The sequence below is a fragment of the Syngnathus typhle genome, linkage group LG1 (assembly GCF_033458585.1).
Source record: "Syngnathus typhle isolate RoL2023-S1 ecotype Sweden linkage group LG1, RoL_Styp_1.0, whole genome shotgun sequence".
In the NCBI taxonomy this organism is placed as follows: domain Eukaryota; kingdom Metazoa; phylum Chordata; class Actinopteri; order Syngnathiformes; family Syngnathidae; genus Syngnathus; species Syngnathus typhle.
Genome location: NC_083738.1, coordinates 24,810,286 through 24,828,724, shown reverse-complemented (window position 1 = coordinate 24,828,724; position 18,439 = coordinate 24,810,286). Strand labels below are relative to the sequence as shown.

Here is an 18,439-nt window from a genome sequence, read left to right as displayed (position 1 = left end):
TGAATGTTGTTTAATCTGTAGAAGCACCCACCCGCCCAAACCTTGTGCCATCTTAAAGAATGAAAACCGATATTGTTCCTTTTACTGCACTTTGGCTCCCCCTTTGATTGCTTATCTCTTTTATTAGCTTGATGCTATTACTGGCACGGCTTCTCGACTTTCATTATCCAATTTTTATGCCGCAATATTCCCCTGGAATTGTTATTGTAGGCCAGTTCATCTTGTCGCATTGTTTATGCATGATTGATTCGTGCAGCTGACGATCATGCCTTGCCGCCGTCCGTGCCGGTGCAGACTTGGAGCCCCGACAAGGTTACTTGCTTGCCCATGATGATAGACGTCTTTATTAGGCGATGGGGGTGCTTTAAAATCTGGAGCGCAGGCGATTATCCCCTGGCGAAGAGCGTCTCAGAGGTCCAACGCAGACGTGCCCTGAAGCAGTCTATCACTACTTAGCCGACGGCTCGAGTTCCACCATTTCGCCCTCTTTGTCAGAAGGACGGAGGCCCATATGACTCCGTGGCTTGTCCCCGCTTGTGTGCCTTTGAAATTAAGAGCAATTAACAGACTAATTAGGCAAGCTAGATATTTAATGAATTGTTTGACTCCACCAACTGTATACTGTTCATGTCAATGGCCAAAGCCACATCATTGTAATTTAAACCCACCAAACGTGCGGCCGTTTAAGGCCCACTCCAAATCTCACTACGTAACACAGCATCTCCCTTTTTTATCTTTACGACTTAAACGGGCTTCCCCTTCACCCCCGCAAGAACTTTAATGATTCATAGGCATTAAAGTTTAACCGTACTGGCTCTTCTAAGGTGTGCAGTTTTTCAAATAAAGGTTGTTGCCCCTTCATGGATATTAGTTTAAGTGTGAAAATGAAATTTATAGTGGTCAGAGTGAATAACAAATATACAGTATGGATATTAAATTATAATACAAACAGGGGCACAGTATGAAAAGACTACAGTGCTTAGTTAATTTTATGTCGACTTGGGTTGTGATCAAGTCGGACCTCTCGTTGCCTCGACGGGCCCAAACCAAGTGACATCGGTATCGATAGGCGCTTGTGAGGGTGGGCTCCCCAAGTCTCGGATTCCGTGAGGTGTTCTGGATTGTCAGCTAATGGAAATGTCACTCTTGGCCACCGATAAAAAACCGCTCGCTCCCCCATCCGCTGTCCTTGCTGTCATATCAAAGGGCTTATAAATTCAACGAGGTGGCAAGTCGATAACTTCAATGCCATTTTGTTTTTCTTATGACTTCACTAGACTAGGAATTCATGAAACGGTGTATGATTCGTGAAAATGCAGCTAAAATTAACATGGTAGCAAAAAGAAAACTGCCTCGTGAGTGGAGTTTTATCCCGTCGTAAATAAATAAATACGTCGAGGGTCAAGCGGACGTATTGTCGCCGTTTTCATAGTCAGGTGAGGCTCTGCTGCGACAGCTTTCATCAATCAGCCGCTTATGTTTTTTGGCACCGGGTTGGGTCGATTGATGCAGCGTGCCGCCGGCATCCCTAACGAATAAAGCTGTACGAGGCTCCCCATCTGGCTCCTGCATATGTCTTCTTATGCAAGCTGGGACCGAAGCCACAATGCTGATTGGAGCGTGTGCGTGTTCACATTGATCAGTTTAAAAAAATAAAAATAAAAGGTCAAGTGCAAAATGCGGTTGTGAAGGTAAATAAGAATTTGCGCTGTTTTTCAATCACACAACTCGGCCCCCTCCCTCGGGAAGACCCCATTATGCGTCCCCAGCACACAAAGAAACTTCAATTTGCTTCCCCGCTTTTAACGCGACCATTCTAAATATTATTTTGCTTCTGTGTGGAAAATGGCGGTGCTGAAGAAATCCCTTCCCTGACTTTTTCCCATTATTTTTTGACAATATGTGCTCATTACTTATCATAAGCACTACTGGCAGTGACTCTTAGATAAAAGTATATTATTATTTTTTTGCAGTAAACAAGAGATAACTGAAATCCCCAATCTTCTTTTTTTTTTTCCTTCTTTTTTTTCTTTCCCCCTCCCTCATAACCTTGGCCAAGACCTGGAGCTTTAGATAATGAATGCAATTAAGTGTGCGCTACGTTAAAGCGGCTGGTAAACAGTGGCCGTAAAGCTGCATAATATGTACCCTTTATTTCGTGGGCAGAGGTCAGAGCAATGGACATTTTTTGAAAGCACTTTAATGACAATATGGGAAAAAAAAAATACTTGAACACGACCAAATTAATTGGATTGGGTGGAATTAATAATCCTTTCTGAATTTTAATGAGTCCGTTCAGCGAACCAATTTTGAACAATTTCGAGTTTGTGTTTTATGAATAGATTGACGAAGGCTCTTCAAACCACATTAGCGTCGCCGCATAGCGTCGATGAAGGTGTCTTTTGTCTTCGCAGGTGCTTCGTGACATGCCTCCTACCTCCTCACAACCGCACCGGTGAAGTGAAGCAGCAGTAAAAGCAAAGTTTTTGTCGTGAGGAGCGTCGGCGGAGCATTGACGATCACTCGGAATGGTAATGTGATTTGCATTCAGGTACCCATTTGCCGGAGGAGCAGGCAAGGTAGGATCTGCAGGTGGTCTGAATAAAAGCCATATTATTGGTCACCTCAAAACAATCAAATTATAGAAGATGACACCTTTCAGAAAAGCCAGCGAGGGGTCCGTCAGCTTGATGGAACTCTAATTTATCTGCACCATTGGGTAAGTGCGTCGCACTCCTGCTCTGCTCTGATGACCGCGTCGACAACAGTGACATGTTATTGGATAAATGCGGCGAGCTGCCGTTCACAACCTCCATTTATGTGATCAACAGATGGGCCTCTTTCAAGTCTTGTCAATCCGGCCCCTTTTCTATTTATTTTCCGGAATAGAATTTCGCTTTGATTGAGAAGCTCTCGCCACACTATGCAAGAATGCAAAGCAAGACGGGTCATTACGACCCAGGGCATGTTAAAGAGCCCGTGACACCTTTCTGAATATTCTTCTGCGTTGGCTTCGAGGTTTCGCTTTTCACCGTGAATCAAATTGTTAGATCTCGTCTCATCATCTGTTTTCCGTCACTGGGAGCATTGTAACAATCTGCTGCCATGTCATTTTGGCCTCTTTTGCTCCACTGACAGAATTGCCTTTGTAAATCAAATGGTCGTCTTTTTAACACTCATGAATGACATCATGCCCCTCACTTCACCCCACTGCCTCTGCGTGTAATCATATTCTTCACACATAGGGGGCAGTGTTGTCTTTCTATGTGTTACCACCACTCTTTCTTTGAAGAATGGCTGAATTCTACTTTTTGCGATAGTGCTCTGTGCTGGGAACATTTTTTCTTTTTTGTCTGGGGATGAAAAAAAAATTAGTATTTGCCCCATTTCATATTTTCAGTGTTTGTGTTGTCAGTCCAATATAGACTTTGCACTTTGTTAAAGCTGAAGTTGGATGCTAGCAAGGCAGGCTCACTGGCAATTTCCAAATATGTTTTCTCCCCCCAGAGAAGCCCATCTCTTTAATGACATTGGCTATTCAACTTTTGACTTCTTTTCCTTCTGCCCGGTGCCGCTCACAGCAGGCTCGGGCTTCAGCGCGGGCAAAATGTCAACCATGTTTTTTCTTACCTGCTGGGCAAACAGCCCCTGGCGACAGCGATGCCTGCGCGTCTCAACATGTACCCACTGTGAAATTAACTATGCATCCAATTTCCATCATGCTGGAAAAGTGCTCCCCGCAGTTGTATAGTGTTTTGATTGCGAGGATCTTGCAAAGGTTTGCAAAGAAGCAAACATTTAAGCTCCTTTGACACGGCAGCACTTTTTTTAAGTCTAATGAATACATCACAGATTATGGTAGGGTCAAATGAGTTCACGTCAATGCTCATCATAGTGGGGATTTATTGGATCGGAAAATTGGGGTACGACATCTTCTCTGACCAGTACCCAATTTTTCAAAAATCACAGCCAGGGGAGCCACGCCCCCCTGGCTCTATTCTTATCCATGATGTGATCTCTCTACAGCATAGGTGTCAAACCCAAGGCCCGGGGGGCCAGATACGGCCCGCCTCATCATTTTATGTAACCCACAAAGACAAAATGTGTATTGACTTCATGTGTCAATACTAAAATTGCAAATTGTCTTCACTTTTAAAAACTACAGATATTGCTAGCAATTTTTATTACCATGCATCTTTTTAAAATATATATATATTTTTTTTACTAGTGTCTGATTTCAAAGCTTATTATTCATCATTTTGTTGTGTAGCCTATACTGTATATACGTAATATATGCGTTGACAGTCATAATGGCCATCCGACGGAAACTGAGTACAATGCGGCCCGCGACAAAAATGAGTTTGACACCACTGCTCTACTGATATTTTTCAAATTGTGCTTTTCCTGAGAAAAACCTTGAGAAATGATACGGGGAAAAAAAAAAATTAACTTGCTGCACTCGTCATGTGGCTAATTACGGAAAACTAAAACCACAACAATAAGCGCACTTATATAAACGTACATAAAAAGTCTCTTTGCAATGAAATATTAACATGCACAAGTTGTCAGTCTCCAAAGTCTAAATTGCGGTGTGTGTTCCGAAGTTGTTTGACTGCACCGCAACCTCCCGCCCTTTCGCAGGCTCCGGTGAACACAAACAGCTTTCGCCAAGGGATTTGCGGATGTGTATGAATCGAGAGCGAGACGTTGGGAGCACTGGGCGTGCCGTTTTGTTAATGGAATATGCATGGTTGGCTTTCCCTGGGGCTATTAGCGATGAGAGGAGAATGAAAATGTTAATGTTTGTGTAGACGTCGCAGGATTACCACAGCCCACTTTTATTATTATTTTTTTTTTAGCCATGTCAATAGGTGGAAGAATGCATTGCTGGAGAAAGTAGAAAAAGTTGTTACAGTGTTTGTTATTCTTAAGTCAAACCAGACACCCGAATAGCTTCATTTTCTAGCAGCAAACGTTCTAATCAATATGTTTTGATGAATTAAATTGCTCTTCGATTGAAAATAAAACGCTACATGCCAATTCAAGTTAGCAAATTACCTTCCGTCGTCGAATCGTTAAAGATGGCGGGATTTGAGCAAACAAAAGGAGAACAAGGCTCATTAACGGATGTCAGCGTCTGTTGTGTTATGAAAAGAAAATGCTAACAGATACAAAAACAGAGCAGTGAAAATAGTTATTCTGCTCAAAGAATACTGGAATAGTTCTTAGTGCCAAATCACCCCAAAAATATGTATCCCATGAGGTTGTTGAAACGATAAAACGGTAATAGCTAGCTGAGGCTGTGATTTTTAGCTTTCCTTTAGCACAGGAACAAGCGTTTGACAGTAATCTTTTTTTTTCTAAGCAGCCATTTGTCATTCCGCCACAGTTGTCTCCGGAAAATTGCGGCCTATCGGGAAGAGGATGAATCGTATAAAAACACATAGCGACCTTGCAAATGGCCTCTCGGTGGAGGTTTGACGTGTTCGTGTCACCGCACGTATTTTCAAAAGTTTGTCGGTTCAAACGATGGTGGTCCAGGAACATTTAATACATTTAATTTGAATCTCATTCTATCTGTAGTCAACCAATTGCTTGACTATGTTCCGTTTATTCTGTATATGTCTCAATTAAATGTGATAATGAAGACCGAGCGTTAAAACTTGAACTTCCTTGTTCACAAATTCACTTTAACGTCGCTTCACGATTTATTTGCTGGTGTTTGAAAATGATGCGCTAACTAACCCGCTCTCGGTTAATTGTCATTAATGAGGTAGAGGTTCGCTCGAGTGGCACCGAAAATGTTTTTAATCCACTTGCCTGCCGGGCGTCGTTCCATCGGCGCAACACAATTAAGCTCATTACCGTGTCTGTCTGCCAACTTGCCGCACGTTTCCTTCTGTTTTTGCCCCAAAGTTAAGAGAGAAGCCGGAATCGGTCGAAAATTCCCCGTCCAAAGCCTACAAGCGGCAAGTTCCACATGTGGTTGGAGAATTATTGTGTTTTTTTGGGTTTTGGGTCTGAGTGCTGTCCACCAACTGAAGACGTCTTGGGTGGCAGCATCATCACCTCGGCAGACTCCTCCGCTCGGTCCAGTATCTCTAAAAAGCTAAGCTCGCAAACTCATTTCAACCGCATCCATATCTGCCTTTGCCATCTTTTTCCCGTCCCTATCCGAAGCTCGTTATCGTAGCCGAGGGAATCCGCTGGTAAATTGAGAGCCGCCCCTTCAGATTCACTTGCACGCTCTTCCGTCTCGCAGCCACACCTGATGATGGTCTGGATGGACGACAATCTCAATTCCAGCAGCTGTCAACAGTCGTGAAATCTGAACCCACTAAGCAAGAAGAGCTGGCTGACCAGTCGGGGAGACATTAGCCAAATCCAGACGGGATCACAAGCTTCTGGATGTGATCCGGGAGGCTGATTATGCTTCACCTGTCAATTCGCCCATAAATCCACTCGTTGACGAGAGCTGCTTTATTCCCGGCTTTACTTTCTCTGTTCCACCTCACACCTGCTCACTTGCGAGTTTGTCCTGGAGAGATTTGAAAAATTGGGGAATGCAGTTGACTGGATGGAATTTAGAAAATTCACTCGTCTGTAACGAGCGGTGTGACAAGTAACGGATTAATCGATCGCTAATCGATTAGCAAATTCATGGTCAGCTATTTTAATAAGACATTGTTGAAAGCAACATTTTCTTCAATTTTAACCCCCAACAGTAAATATTCTCAGATTTCTGTGACCCTCCGTGAACCTTGAGTTCAATCACAATGGGATATTTCGGAAATCAATTTACTTTGAAAAACTGTCCCAAGAAACTCATTACTGACATGTTGCAAACCGAACTAGTCACTGAATCATAATATAAATGTATGAGAAATAAAAAAAGGAGTCAGTTTAATGTTAAGAAAAATATTTTTTTTCAGCCAAGGAATCAATAAACTAGTGAACTTTGATATGAATTAGCACGCAAGAATTAGCTCTTCTTTAACAAGGTTAAGGTACTCGTACATCACTCCTCCTTGCTAAGTTGTTTATTTAGTTTTATTCAATTATTTAAAATATATATATACCAAAGAACAGTCTGTTATTAAATAGAAATTGGAAAAAAATATATAAAATACATAGATAATAATATATATCAATATGTAAAGAATATTTTGCAATGAATTTTAATGCATTTTTTTCAAAAGCCAATTAATCGATGGAATAATTGATGTTAAAACTATTTTCTTGCTGTTTCTATCTTCAACATTCACTTTAGTATTTTGAAGTGATTTATGTACACGGACTTGAATGTGTCTTTTGTCATTATCTTCCTGTAACGGGCCAGCATGTTTGTCTTCCACAGGCAAGAAAAGTTCACCTCAAAGTGGCATCTGAAAATCACGGCCACTTAAACACTTTTAGCACTTATTAATTACATTAGGCGGCCAAATTGGGCAGCCGGGCTTTGATTTATTACCCGGCTAACTAGTTGTGTCACTCTGGGAATATGCAGATGGAGGGTGGACGTCGCTGGGAGATTTGACCACGACGCTCATCGGCAACGTCAACCCTGCTTGCGAGGGACGAGGTCGCCTTGATCCCCTCGAGGTGAGTGCGTCCATGCTGAGGTAGAATGTCAGGGCTAATGATTACCGCCTAATCAGCTGTGATCACTTCTCATTTATGTTTTTTACAGATATTAGCCATCAGATTTAATAGTCGCACTCAAATCACTTTTGGGTTTTTCCATTCAAAAGAATTGGTGTGTCTTCTCCGTAAAGCTAATTGGAAAATCTTTCTCGTGTCCTTGAGCTGTTCTGCCCTTTGCGACTCGGAGAATCCTTTGTATCTCACCTGCCCTCTAGAATGAACTTTAAATAGCTTAATCTCATAAAATATTCATGCTGCTACAGTTTCTTTCGCTCTTTCCTTGCAGAAAAAAACTCAAGTACGGTATGTAGCGATTATCTGAAATTCCTTCCTACTTGGCATAGCTCGTGTTTGTGTTAGCCTTTGTTCATTAAAACTTATTGAATTGTTTAGAGATTTTGATAATCAGGTTGTTTTTGATGGCTGATCGCGAGATAGGCTCCTCCTCCTCGTTTCGCATGGGTCGGCCATTTTGGCGGAACACCGCTATGTGTTAGCATAGCAACGCAATTATTTTCAATAGCAACAGAAACATGTCGCATGGCGTTGGATTAATTTAGTAAAATCCTCCAGGTTGAACTAAGAGCTAATGTTGACTTTGAATTATATAAAAAAGAAAAAGTCTGGCACACTTAGCCATTTGGAGCCTCTCTGCTCTTTGTGTTTTGACTGCGTTAATTCCGTCACTTATCTCTTTTGCTTTCACGCCTGGTCGTCAAATTCGCGCTCAGCCTCTAGTCATTGCTGCTCGGTTTAATCAGTGTTAAGCGGCGCCGAGTGATCTCAATTCACACGTCGGCGGATGCCGGACTGAGCAAAGTGCCACTGTGAATTTTCCCTGACCAACCCGTCGGCACCGGCCGGGGCCATCTTTTAACCAAAGAGGGGTCAAACCCTCCAAGTAAAAGCATGAATGGCGTTTGAATTCAGCTAAATAGTCTTCTGTTAATGTCGCCATTGGCCGCATTTTTTCTTTTTTTTTTTAAAAGCTCTTGGATAACTACCGTCCAGCGTCGCTTTATGGGCGCAAATGGGTGGGCTGCGGGTTCGCCTGAAAGCACGCGGCTTCATCACCTGACAGGGGACAAGGTTGAAGGGCACGGGGAAGGATGGAGGGGCCGCAATGCTGCTGGGTCAGCACTTGGCATGCCAGGAGGGAAGTAATGAGCCTTAGAGATCTCCTCTATCCAGACCCCCCAACCCACCCACCACCCTTTCCTCATTTTATCTGGGGTACTTCATCCCTTTTGTCTCCTGATTTTCCTCGCCTGCTCAGTCCTTACTGTCAGTCCAAATTTCCATCAGGCTCTTTCTTGTGGGCTTAATCAGAATGAGTGTATGCAGAAAGTTTGATGACGGCTGTTAAATGGCTATTCATTCGGTGCCAGGTAAATTTCCCTGTTAATAGTGTGCCGGTTTTATGGTCATATTTAAACGTAGCATAGTATGACTCCAACTATGGCAAGACCAAGACAAAATACAGTCATTTGTTTTGTGAAGAGAATTTCACAAGATGCGGCCACCCTTAGTAGCTCTCGACACTATCTAAGCCGCTTTGAGAGGCCGAGCGACACTCGGAATGATGCATTCGAGTCGCCCTCGGCGACGACGCCTCAGGCTTCTCCGTGGTACTTTTGCGGAGATTCGACAAGATCCATGCCGACTTGAGAGCGATCAACATCCTTTTTTTCCCTCTACTTCACGCAATTAGGGAAAAAAATTATGGCTACGGAGGTGTTTGTGAATCAATAAGTCCACCGGGGAAATCAATCATTAATGGTGGCCAAACAGAGTGGAGGCGATAGATTTATCGATCGCTTTGCAACAGCACAGCTCTTTGCGGCTCACAGTAAAATAAGCTGCGATTTGTCAATGACACAAGGCACCGCGCTGTCGTATTTATTTATTTATTTATTTATTTATTTATTTATTTATTTATTTATTTATTTATTTATTTATTTATTTATTTATTTATTTATTTATTTATTTATTTATTTATTTATTTATTTATTTATTTATTTATTTATTTATTTATTTATTTATTTATTTATTTGCATCTGTTTACAACCAGATCTGGCATCCTTCCCACAAAAGGCCTAATTATTGTTATTATTATTATTTTGCTTTATAGCCTCCGGTTACTCGGGTAAAACTGAATTTATCTTTGTCAAACAGCCATGTCTCTCCTAATCAAATATCACCTGTGACCTTGCCATTTGGATTCAGTAGCTGTCCTTCGCTGCATGTTTCATTATCTGGAAGAAATTTGTTGCTGTTTCTTACGCTACCTCTCGGGCGACATTTCGACTTTCTTAAAATGGTCAAAGAACTCAACCAAACCAGTCTGCTTCTTGTTCTGTTGTTTTGGTCTTTCGACGTGGTGAAGCAGCATGTGACTGTCTGCCCGAAGTTGTTTTGGTACCATGACAGCAGTGGCTCACGTTCGGTATGCATCACAGCAGCTTTCCTTGTAAATCAGAAAAGACTTTGTGTGTCTTTGCTTTCAAGAATTGTTTCCCCACACGCTTATTGCAGTCTTGAAAATCTCGCCGCAACACAACCTGCGGTTACGGTTATTTCTTGAGGGACACAAATGAATTCTGACTTGAAGTCATGATTAAAGGCATGTAACTGCAGTACCAGATGATAAACTGTGGTGAAGTCAGTTGAGTAATTTCCTGTTTGCAGAAAGCCACAGGGGAAAATGTGAGTACTTTCTGACAGCATGATTGTTAGCAAATCACAATATTTTCCTACCCTGCGCTGTTATGTGACTATATCAGTTTGTATAAGCGTAATCAAAGTGGTTTTCTACTTCTCATACTTCCAGATGCACATTTTATGAATGCCGTCATAGAAAAAAAACTGCAAAACTATTTGCTGGATAGTGCCAACCCAAGCTACCGTGTATGACTCACCCGATCGTCTTCCCACACAGTTCAAGTTGGGTGAAATAGAGAGTCAGGCACGAAATTGAGATCATTTTCCTCATTTCCTAAAACAAGAACTGAAAAGTGCTCAAGTATGCGTGCGTATGTTCAATTCTGATTCACTCTGAATGAACGCTAGCTTCAGATCTACTTTGGCTAATGCTATGGATAGAATAGATTTAGCTTAATTATGGAACAAATAACTCTAATGGCATCTCAGGAGAACGTCTATAAGTCCTTGATCTAGTATCTGGATTGTCCTGTATGCAAATAACAAAGTGGGAGGTGTAGCGCGAAGATGTGTTTGTGACTTTACTTAAGACTCTTAAGTTAAGAGTCATAGAGACCATGGCAGCAAACAAAACTGGACCACAAAGACGTAGAAGCAACTTCCCCTGAAAGGTCTGCTGGAGTGAGCAAGCAGAGGAATGAGTAATTATTGTCCTCCTCTGGCTCTCCAACAAAACTTAGGACATAATTCCAAAGCGTTATTAGCTAGCTAGCGCATGCTTTGTATGCAGTACAACAAAATAAGACCATTTATGTATCTAAAAAAATGGATCATTGTGTGTTCTGGATTGCGACACTATCTGTGCTGTTTAGTGTACTTCCGAAATACTGACTATGCATTTATGCTTGTCTGACTCAAACTTTGTCATTCCAAATTTATGCGCAAAAAGCTTTCAATTGTGGAAGTGTCTCAGCTGTATGAAGAACGTGCCAAATCCTTTGTGGATTATTATCCCCGAGAAGCTCTGGTGAAGGGCAGCCACCTACGGAAATGTGGAAGGGAGGGGGGGCGAGGTGAGGCCTATCTTTGGATGCCACCTTGGAGGCCTACATTGTTTCCGTGTCCCTGCCAGTTAATGACATGCTTACGCCGTGCTAATTCTTTTCGCTAGTTTTAATTGTTAGCTTTACGAAAACTCGCCCCGGTGTTGCTCGCCCACTTGGGGAAAATGTCTATTTCAAATTATTATCTGTTTTTGAAAAATTTGTGCATTTGATATATTGAAAGTTTACATAGAATGTTTGAGCTTTCCTTCTTTTAGCTTCTCCATGTTTTTTTTGTATTGGGGCGTAGTCACTTTAATGTCCCTGACCTTATTCCACAAAGTTGGAGGAAGAGAGTCATCGTGAATATTTTGGTCGACGGAAAATTTTAGCGCCTACCCCAAACCCTGAATCCTGATTGGCTTATTTAGATGTGTCATCAATTGTCGGCATCGTCGAAACCTTTGCCAAAAAGAACTCTTTAAATTGTCACACATACCAACAAATGCAAATGTTTCCACATTTGCTTCATTTCCTTTTCACGATCGCATGTGCTCACTCGTAGTCGCTGCCATTTGAAATTGAATACTTTGTTTATCCACTTGATGTACTTGGCTTCTGTTCCAGCACTTCGGTCTGACCACGTTACCGCGATTCCAGTGAATTTCAGCCAAATGTCGTCCGGATCCGAAAAATATTCTCATCATCCTGAGTGAGTCATAGCAGCGAGACAAACAAGCTAGCTGGAACTCTTGAGTTAGCGTCGTGTCGAGCCGGACGCTGACGTCAGGCTACTTTGAAACGACCTTCTCCTCGCACCTCTGGACTGATGTTTTAATGATGCATGAAAATGTGCAGATTAGGTGTGTTAGTTTCATCGCCGCCACCCCCGTCACTCTCGGAATCGGTCATAGGTTGCTCCAATGACATATTTATGAGACCGGAGCTGTCTTTTCAAAGCGAACCTTTAAACTCGGCACATGGGAGCAGGTCAGCGAGTGTGTCAATTTCCAGGGATTCATATTTCATGTTGAAATTCAAGTATCTCACCCGTCCATCAGAATTCTTCTAATTTAATGTCAATCTACTTCTTCGCTGTGACAAGGGAATCAGCATCTTCATACCTGACTTCCAAAGGGGCGTCAAATCATTTTAATTTGTAAATTGGAAATTAAACAGCGAAATGCCCTCCAGCAACAGCAACAAGGCATAATTAGCTTTGCAATATTGTACTGAAATGAAATCTTTTCTGTTGGTTTGGTTCGAGTTTTGACCCCCCAGAAACAGGGGGGGAACTATTTAGTATGCACAGGCCAAACCTTTTAACTTGATCTGATTACCGCCGATGCCGAGCGACCCTGTCAGTGAGCGATGCCGCCGCCGATTATTGGCGCGGGCTTGAATAGATGTGAAGTTAAATGATGTTCACTCTGTAGTGTTTGTCAGCATTAACGTCACAGAGACTAATGCTGCACAACGGGACCGCATTGACAGCCTACGGGGATTTGTCACTTTACAAGTACGTGGCGTCGTGACACCCCCCGACAATGGACTTGCGTGTTCCAGTCGGAAAATGGCAGGATAGTGGCCAGGGGGACAAGAAAGCCTTATTGAGGGTGCTTGCCCAGGACTACATGGAACAGATCGTACTCAAGAGACACATCGGATCTCTGTGGCGCGAGTCCTTCTACGTCTCCGCTCTCGGTCGACCTCCGCCGTTAGGCCTCAAAGGCGGTTATTTAATTAAATAATCTTGGTACCGATTAATCGTCTGTGAAATGAACAAGTAGGAGGGTGCAGGAGGAAGGTGCCTTTCGCATGTGTCTGCTCTGTTTGACGACTTAAGGTTTGACGTGGGCCGACTGTTGCCCTCTTAAGCTGCATCTTGCGTTTTAGCAGTCTTTTGTCAGTAAGTCATAGCTGGCAGGCAGTGAATACACAACAAGTCAAACAGGCGGTCCCCGGTATACTTTACGTTCCGGCTGCACGGCGACGAACGCCGTTGGCCGCTTCGCATGGCGCGGGGCTTGGAAGCCAGCTCCAGAACGTCGTTTCTACTTGGCCTCTGTGGAAGCAAGATAGCACCGGTGAAAAGCAAAAAGAGCAGCACCGGAGGGCAGGGTAAGACACGAGAGAGGGAATGAAACGAGGTTGTGCAGCAACGTGTTAAGCGGAGCCAACAGAGAGAACAAAGGCAGAGTTGAAGTGGGCGTAGAGAAATGATAATGAAAATCATTTGCACATGGAATCTTTACCAAAAATGATAATGAAGTTAAATTATGGCCGATTAATTTTTTTTCAACATGAGACGAGAAATTGACACGGTTGGGGAAGACTACCATGTGTCAGACGAGTGAAGTTATTCAATGAGGTTTGACTTTGAAATTCCACTACTGAGCCATATGAAGAATAATAAATGCAGTGTTACATCATACATCAAAATGTAACAGATGGGTGAAGGAGGCCCGTCCCCGTGACTTAGCACCTTTTAACAGTCCACAACACAAATGGTAACAGCTAAAAAGCTAACTAGCTAACTAGCATGTTAATTGCTAATAGCTCAGCCGTCATCATTCTTCATTAGGCCCCTCCCATAGTCTTCCTTTCTTCTCTAATAGCCATTCAAATGATTAATTGAATCTATTTCAGTTTTACATCGGCGATGACACGGTACACCCGCTTATCAGTTTCCCGTCATTAGGTGGCCGAGCTTAACAATGGCACGGATGCCACTTTATCGAGCTGATGTATGACACTCCGTATTTTTAACTTTAGCAGTTCTCGTCGGGTGATATTTCTTCATTTTTCATTGCCGTGATGGTCAAGCCTCGCCACAGTCCAGTTGACCTGAAATTCTGCCAACATTTTAGATAAATGGAATACTGCCGGAGTGTCAAAAAGTTCTCGACTGGTGGCACAAAAGACTCAGTATACCTAATAATTACCATGCAGTTAGCTCAATGATAATATAGAAAATACAGAAAGAAAATACAAAAATACAGCACTGCGGAGAAAAGTGTACTCAGCGATTGGCAACGTAAAATCCACCCCAGGCAGTGAATACACAACCCAATCCACTGACACTTTCAAAACTGGACTTAAAACTCACCTCTTTACCTTAGCATTTCCGTAATTTTCTTTCTCATATCTTGGTTGTCGTCCAGTTGTTCTAAACTTGTCCTTGTTTTGTTTTCTTGTTTTTTATCTGCCATGTAGCACTTTGAGATTTCCCCAAATGTAAAGTGCGTTATAAATATAATTTATTATTATTATTATTATTAAAATGGCTGCCAGTGGCGTCACATCTCCCTATGGCTAGTTAGCGGTCCATTCATCCATCCGTCATTTGTGCTTATTACGGCAGTCATTTTTACTGTCCCGTTGGGTGCCTTTTCTTTCTCCTCCCATCCAACCCTAAAGTGAACATTCCCTGAGCCTGTCCGGCACGGGCAAGGCTTGGGAAAATGGAATGAACTCTCACTCACCTCCTCGCGTGCCGTTCAAACTCACACACCTCTGCACACACGCAATCGTCCACAGCTCCCGTAGATCGGCAGGAATTGGTAATGACACGATCCATCTCCAGGCCCTTTTCAATTCAGCTGTGGGGAAATGAGATAGGACGGTAATAGAATCTCATTGATCTGCGTTTGCTCTCATGTTTATGGTCCATGAGTGTGAAAGTCATTCCTAATGCTCCTTTTTTTCTCTTGAAAACTGGATCGTTTCCTCATGCAGAACTGCATACGTAGTCAATGCTTTGAGACTCAGGAGGCGGCTGACTGCCTTCAGCGTCCATCACGGCTAAAATCGTCTATGTAAGCTAGCGGCAATGACACCCCCCTCCAAAACATTTGTTAAAATTCAGAAATATCAAATATATTTCGATATTGTTCACCTAATATAATACAAGGCGACTTGAGTGTGATCCGACCGGACACGGCAATATGGCCACGGCGTTACATCTCAAAGTCTCAAGCCAAGTGTGAAATTAAGCAATGTGATGACACGTCGAGATTGGTAACCCCCACGACGACTCCACTCCGCTTCTTGCATTAATCTTCTAGGAAATAATGTGACATAAACAAAAAAAAAAAGCCAGAAACTGATACTTCCAAGAGACTTTGCAGTGTAGGTGGATGCCTACATGTAGATTGGCGGACACTTTTATTATTGATGGGATAATGAAGCTTCAAATTTGCTTCGTGAACCAGTAGGTGTATTTTTTCCTCCCATAGATAGCACTCTCTGTTCAACATTGCCGTGACTTAAACCCCTTATCCAAAACAACAGTGCCATCTAGAGGAGTCAAAAATACAATAACTGGTTCATGAAGCAAATCTGAAGCTTCATTATCCCATCACTCCCGCAGGGTCCGGCGTCTCTTGTGTCTATTGACGGACTTAAAGGTTGATGTGGTGTCGGCACTCAGGCGGAACATTATTACATCCTAATGAAATATATAAAAAGTGTGGAATTAGCTCAAGATCTGTTTACTTTGTATTTTTTACAAAACATAGGCATACTAAATTTAACACGTTTCTTCTTTTGTTTATTTTTTTTTTGTTCCCCTCCCTAGTGTTGCTATGAGGAAAACAAGAGGAAAAAACTGTTGGTGGAATCAGTGAGCCTTGCGATTTAATTTGATGAGCCCGCAAACAGCAAACAATGGCTCATTATGAAGCGGGAGCCCTGATGGAAGCCAGTGGGCTGTGAAGCTTCGCACATTCTGCAGCCATCGGTTTGACACCAGGGGAGAATCTGGCTTCCATCTATCCTTTCTTCCCCCCCGTTCCTTATTGCTTGGCATTGGATTCCATGTTTGACTCTTATGGACCAGCTAATGTCATATTCCGCCATCTTGGCAATCCAGAAACACCACCGGGATCTTTGTCCCTCTGGAACTGCATGGAACTAAACTGGTCAAAATTTTAAATTTACAATTATAATCAATTTAGTCTTTGGAATATGTTCACTGGTAACCCTCTGGAACTGCGTAAACTGGACTGTGACTAAATAACGGTTGAGTACAGGATTTTTAAAAGCAGACTAAACTAAGAACAGTTTTTTTTTGGTCCGACTAGTTCCATTCGCCTTTGTTCCAGAGGGTCTAATCTTTCAAATCAGTGGAGCGTCAGCAGTCAGCTGACACTGTACTTCTTATTTGATACTAGTCCCAGGCGAGCCTGATAAGGAATTGCATTTCAAAGATTCCTTCATGATCAGAAGGAACGACGGCGGGAGAGAGGGACATGGGGAAGAGATAACCGAAAAAAAAACATATTTGCCAGCATTTTGCAGATAGATATACATACAGTATATCTACGTATAATGTAAAACAAAATGAACATGGTTAAGTTATTCTGAAAAAGGTCAAAGCTGACCTTACTAAACACAACAACATGAACAAGACCATGATGTCATCATACAAGAAATATAAAGAAGTCAAAATATGACGACTTTTCAGATCTCATGCACATGACGTGGTTTAAAGCACGGTTAAATAGCAGCGCGTCTCCGTAACAGCTGCCGGTGAAACGGCGCTAATTACCGATTGATTGGACGCCGACACGTCTTCATCTGCAATGCGGAGGCGCATCTGCCCGCGTTCGCCTTCCTGCTTTTCTGATTAGTCACATTGTCGGCGGCTGTTTACTTAAACGGCGGCTTAAGGAAGCTCCAAATTGGGCCCCTCTCTGAAAAGAGTGTCAAATTAGATGTTGTTAGCGCAGCCCCTCGAGGCACACGTGTAGCAAAAGAGGCGGGTCGGCCATGGGAAGGAGAAGAAGAGGAAGCCGCTTGTGCAAACGGGCTCATCTCCTGTAGAATGAGGCCTTCTCAGTAGAATCGACGTCTGACCAAAGAACCATTGCTTTTTATTCCATTTAAATCCATCCATCCATCCATCCATCCATCCATCCATCCATCCATCCATCCATCCATCCATCCATCCATCCATCCACCCATCCATCCATCCATCCATCCATTCATCCATCCAAAAAAAAACTCAACTTAATTTTCATAACATTAAAACCTCTAATCCCAACCTCGTCCTTCTTGAGACTTATCACGATTCCCTCCGGTCAGATCCAAACGTGGGAATGCGCCGTACGTTGCGTGGATACAGTCGATGACCTCGTGTGGGATGAAAGCGAGCACATGGGATCCATTTCCTCTCGATGTTATTACCGCTGCTTTAAGGCATGTACGGTCAAAAAAAAAAAAAACACTTGGATTCCTCAGCGCTGATTGTACTTTTAGGCTTGTTTCTCTTAGCAGGCCTTGAGCCATAACCTGATTATTCCATTTTAATATATTTTTTTAATGTCTCGCCCCCATCTGTCAGAGGGTCAAACTGTGGCCATCCAAACGGTAAAGGCGGTTACAGGCCGCCAACGCAGCTTTCTTTAAAGCGTAGTCCATGTTCTTTAGACTCTAAATTTAGCGGCAGGCCTTCAGCGAACTGAGTGAAGGCTGCTTTAGATCTTAAAGTGACATGCTGACTTTTCAACTGCGCCGCTCAACCATAATCTAGCATAAATGTGTGGGCGTTATAATCTCAAATATAAAAGAATATTTGAGTGGAACGATTTCAAATTAAACCAAAGCACAGGACGCTCGAGCACAGGACAGGGGCGCTCAAATCCTGGCGTTGAAGTCACCGCTGGCGCCGTACCATTCAATGCTGACCTCATCTGCAAAAAACGATGACTCGGCAATATGGAAGTACACGGCGGTCCTCTTGAAAGGATGACACCATATTGGACATACGCTACCAATCCCATCTTGCACACATTAAGTTAATTGGAAAAAGACGTCATCCATAGAATGAGATCATATTTGTGCTCAAGCGCTTTGAGTTGAATATGTATTCAAGTCTTTTTTTTCTTTTCCTCCCCCTCCCCAGTCACCGCCACAGCATGATGTGACAATAAAGTACGCAATAACACATTTTAATGAGCACAACCCGAGGCTCTGCATCAATTCAATTAGGCCGCTGTTGTTCTTAAGTGTTAATATACTATAGAGGTTCACGTAACGATGTGGCCGAAGGCTTCCCACCTTGCCGCCTCAGCATCTGAGGCTGTTGC

At 42.8% G+C, this 18,439-nt stretch overlaps 1 long non-coding RNA gene across 1 annotated transcript; it reads right to left on the bottom strand.

Moving 5' to 3' along the window:
- Positions 1-8,878: 8,878 nt before the first annotated feature.
- On the bottom strand, positions 8,879-17,056 carry LOC133150826 (uncharacterized). The gene is made up of 3 exons (XR_009713822.1): positions 16,900-17,056; positions 14,834-14,950; positions 8,879-13,413 (listed from the first exon to the last, which is right to left on the bottom strand). It is a non-coding gene; the product is annotated as an uncharacterized LOC133150826 (long non-coding RNA).
- Between the last annotated feature and the right edge of the window lie 1,383 nt (positions 17,057-18,439).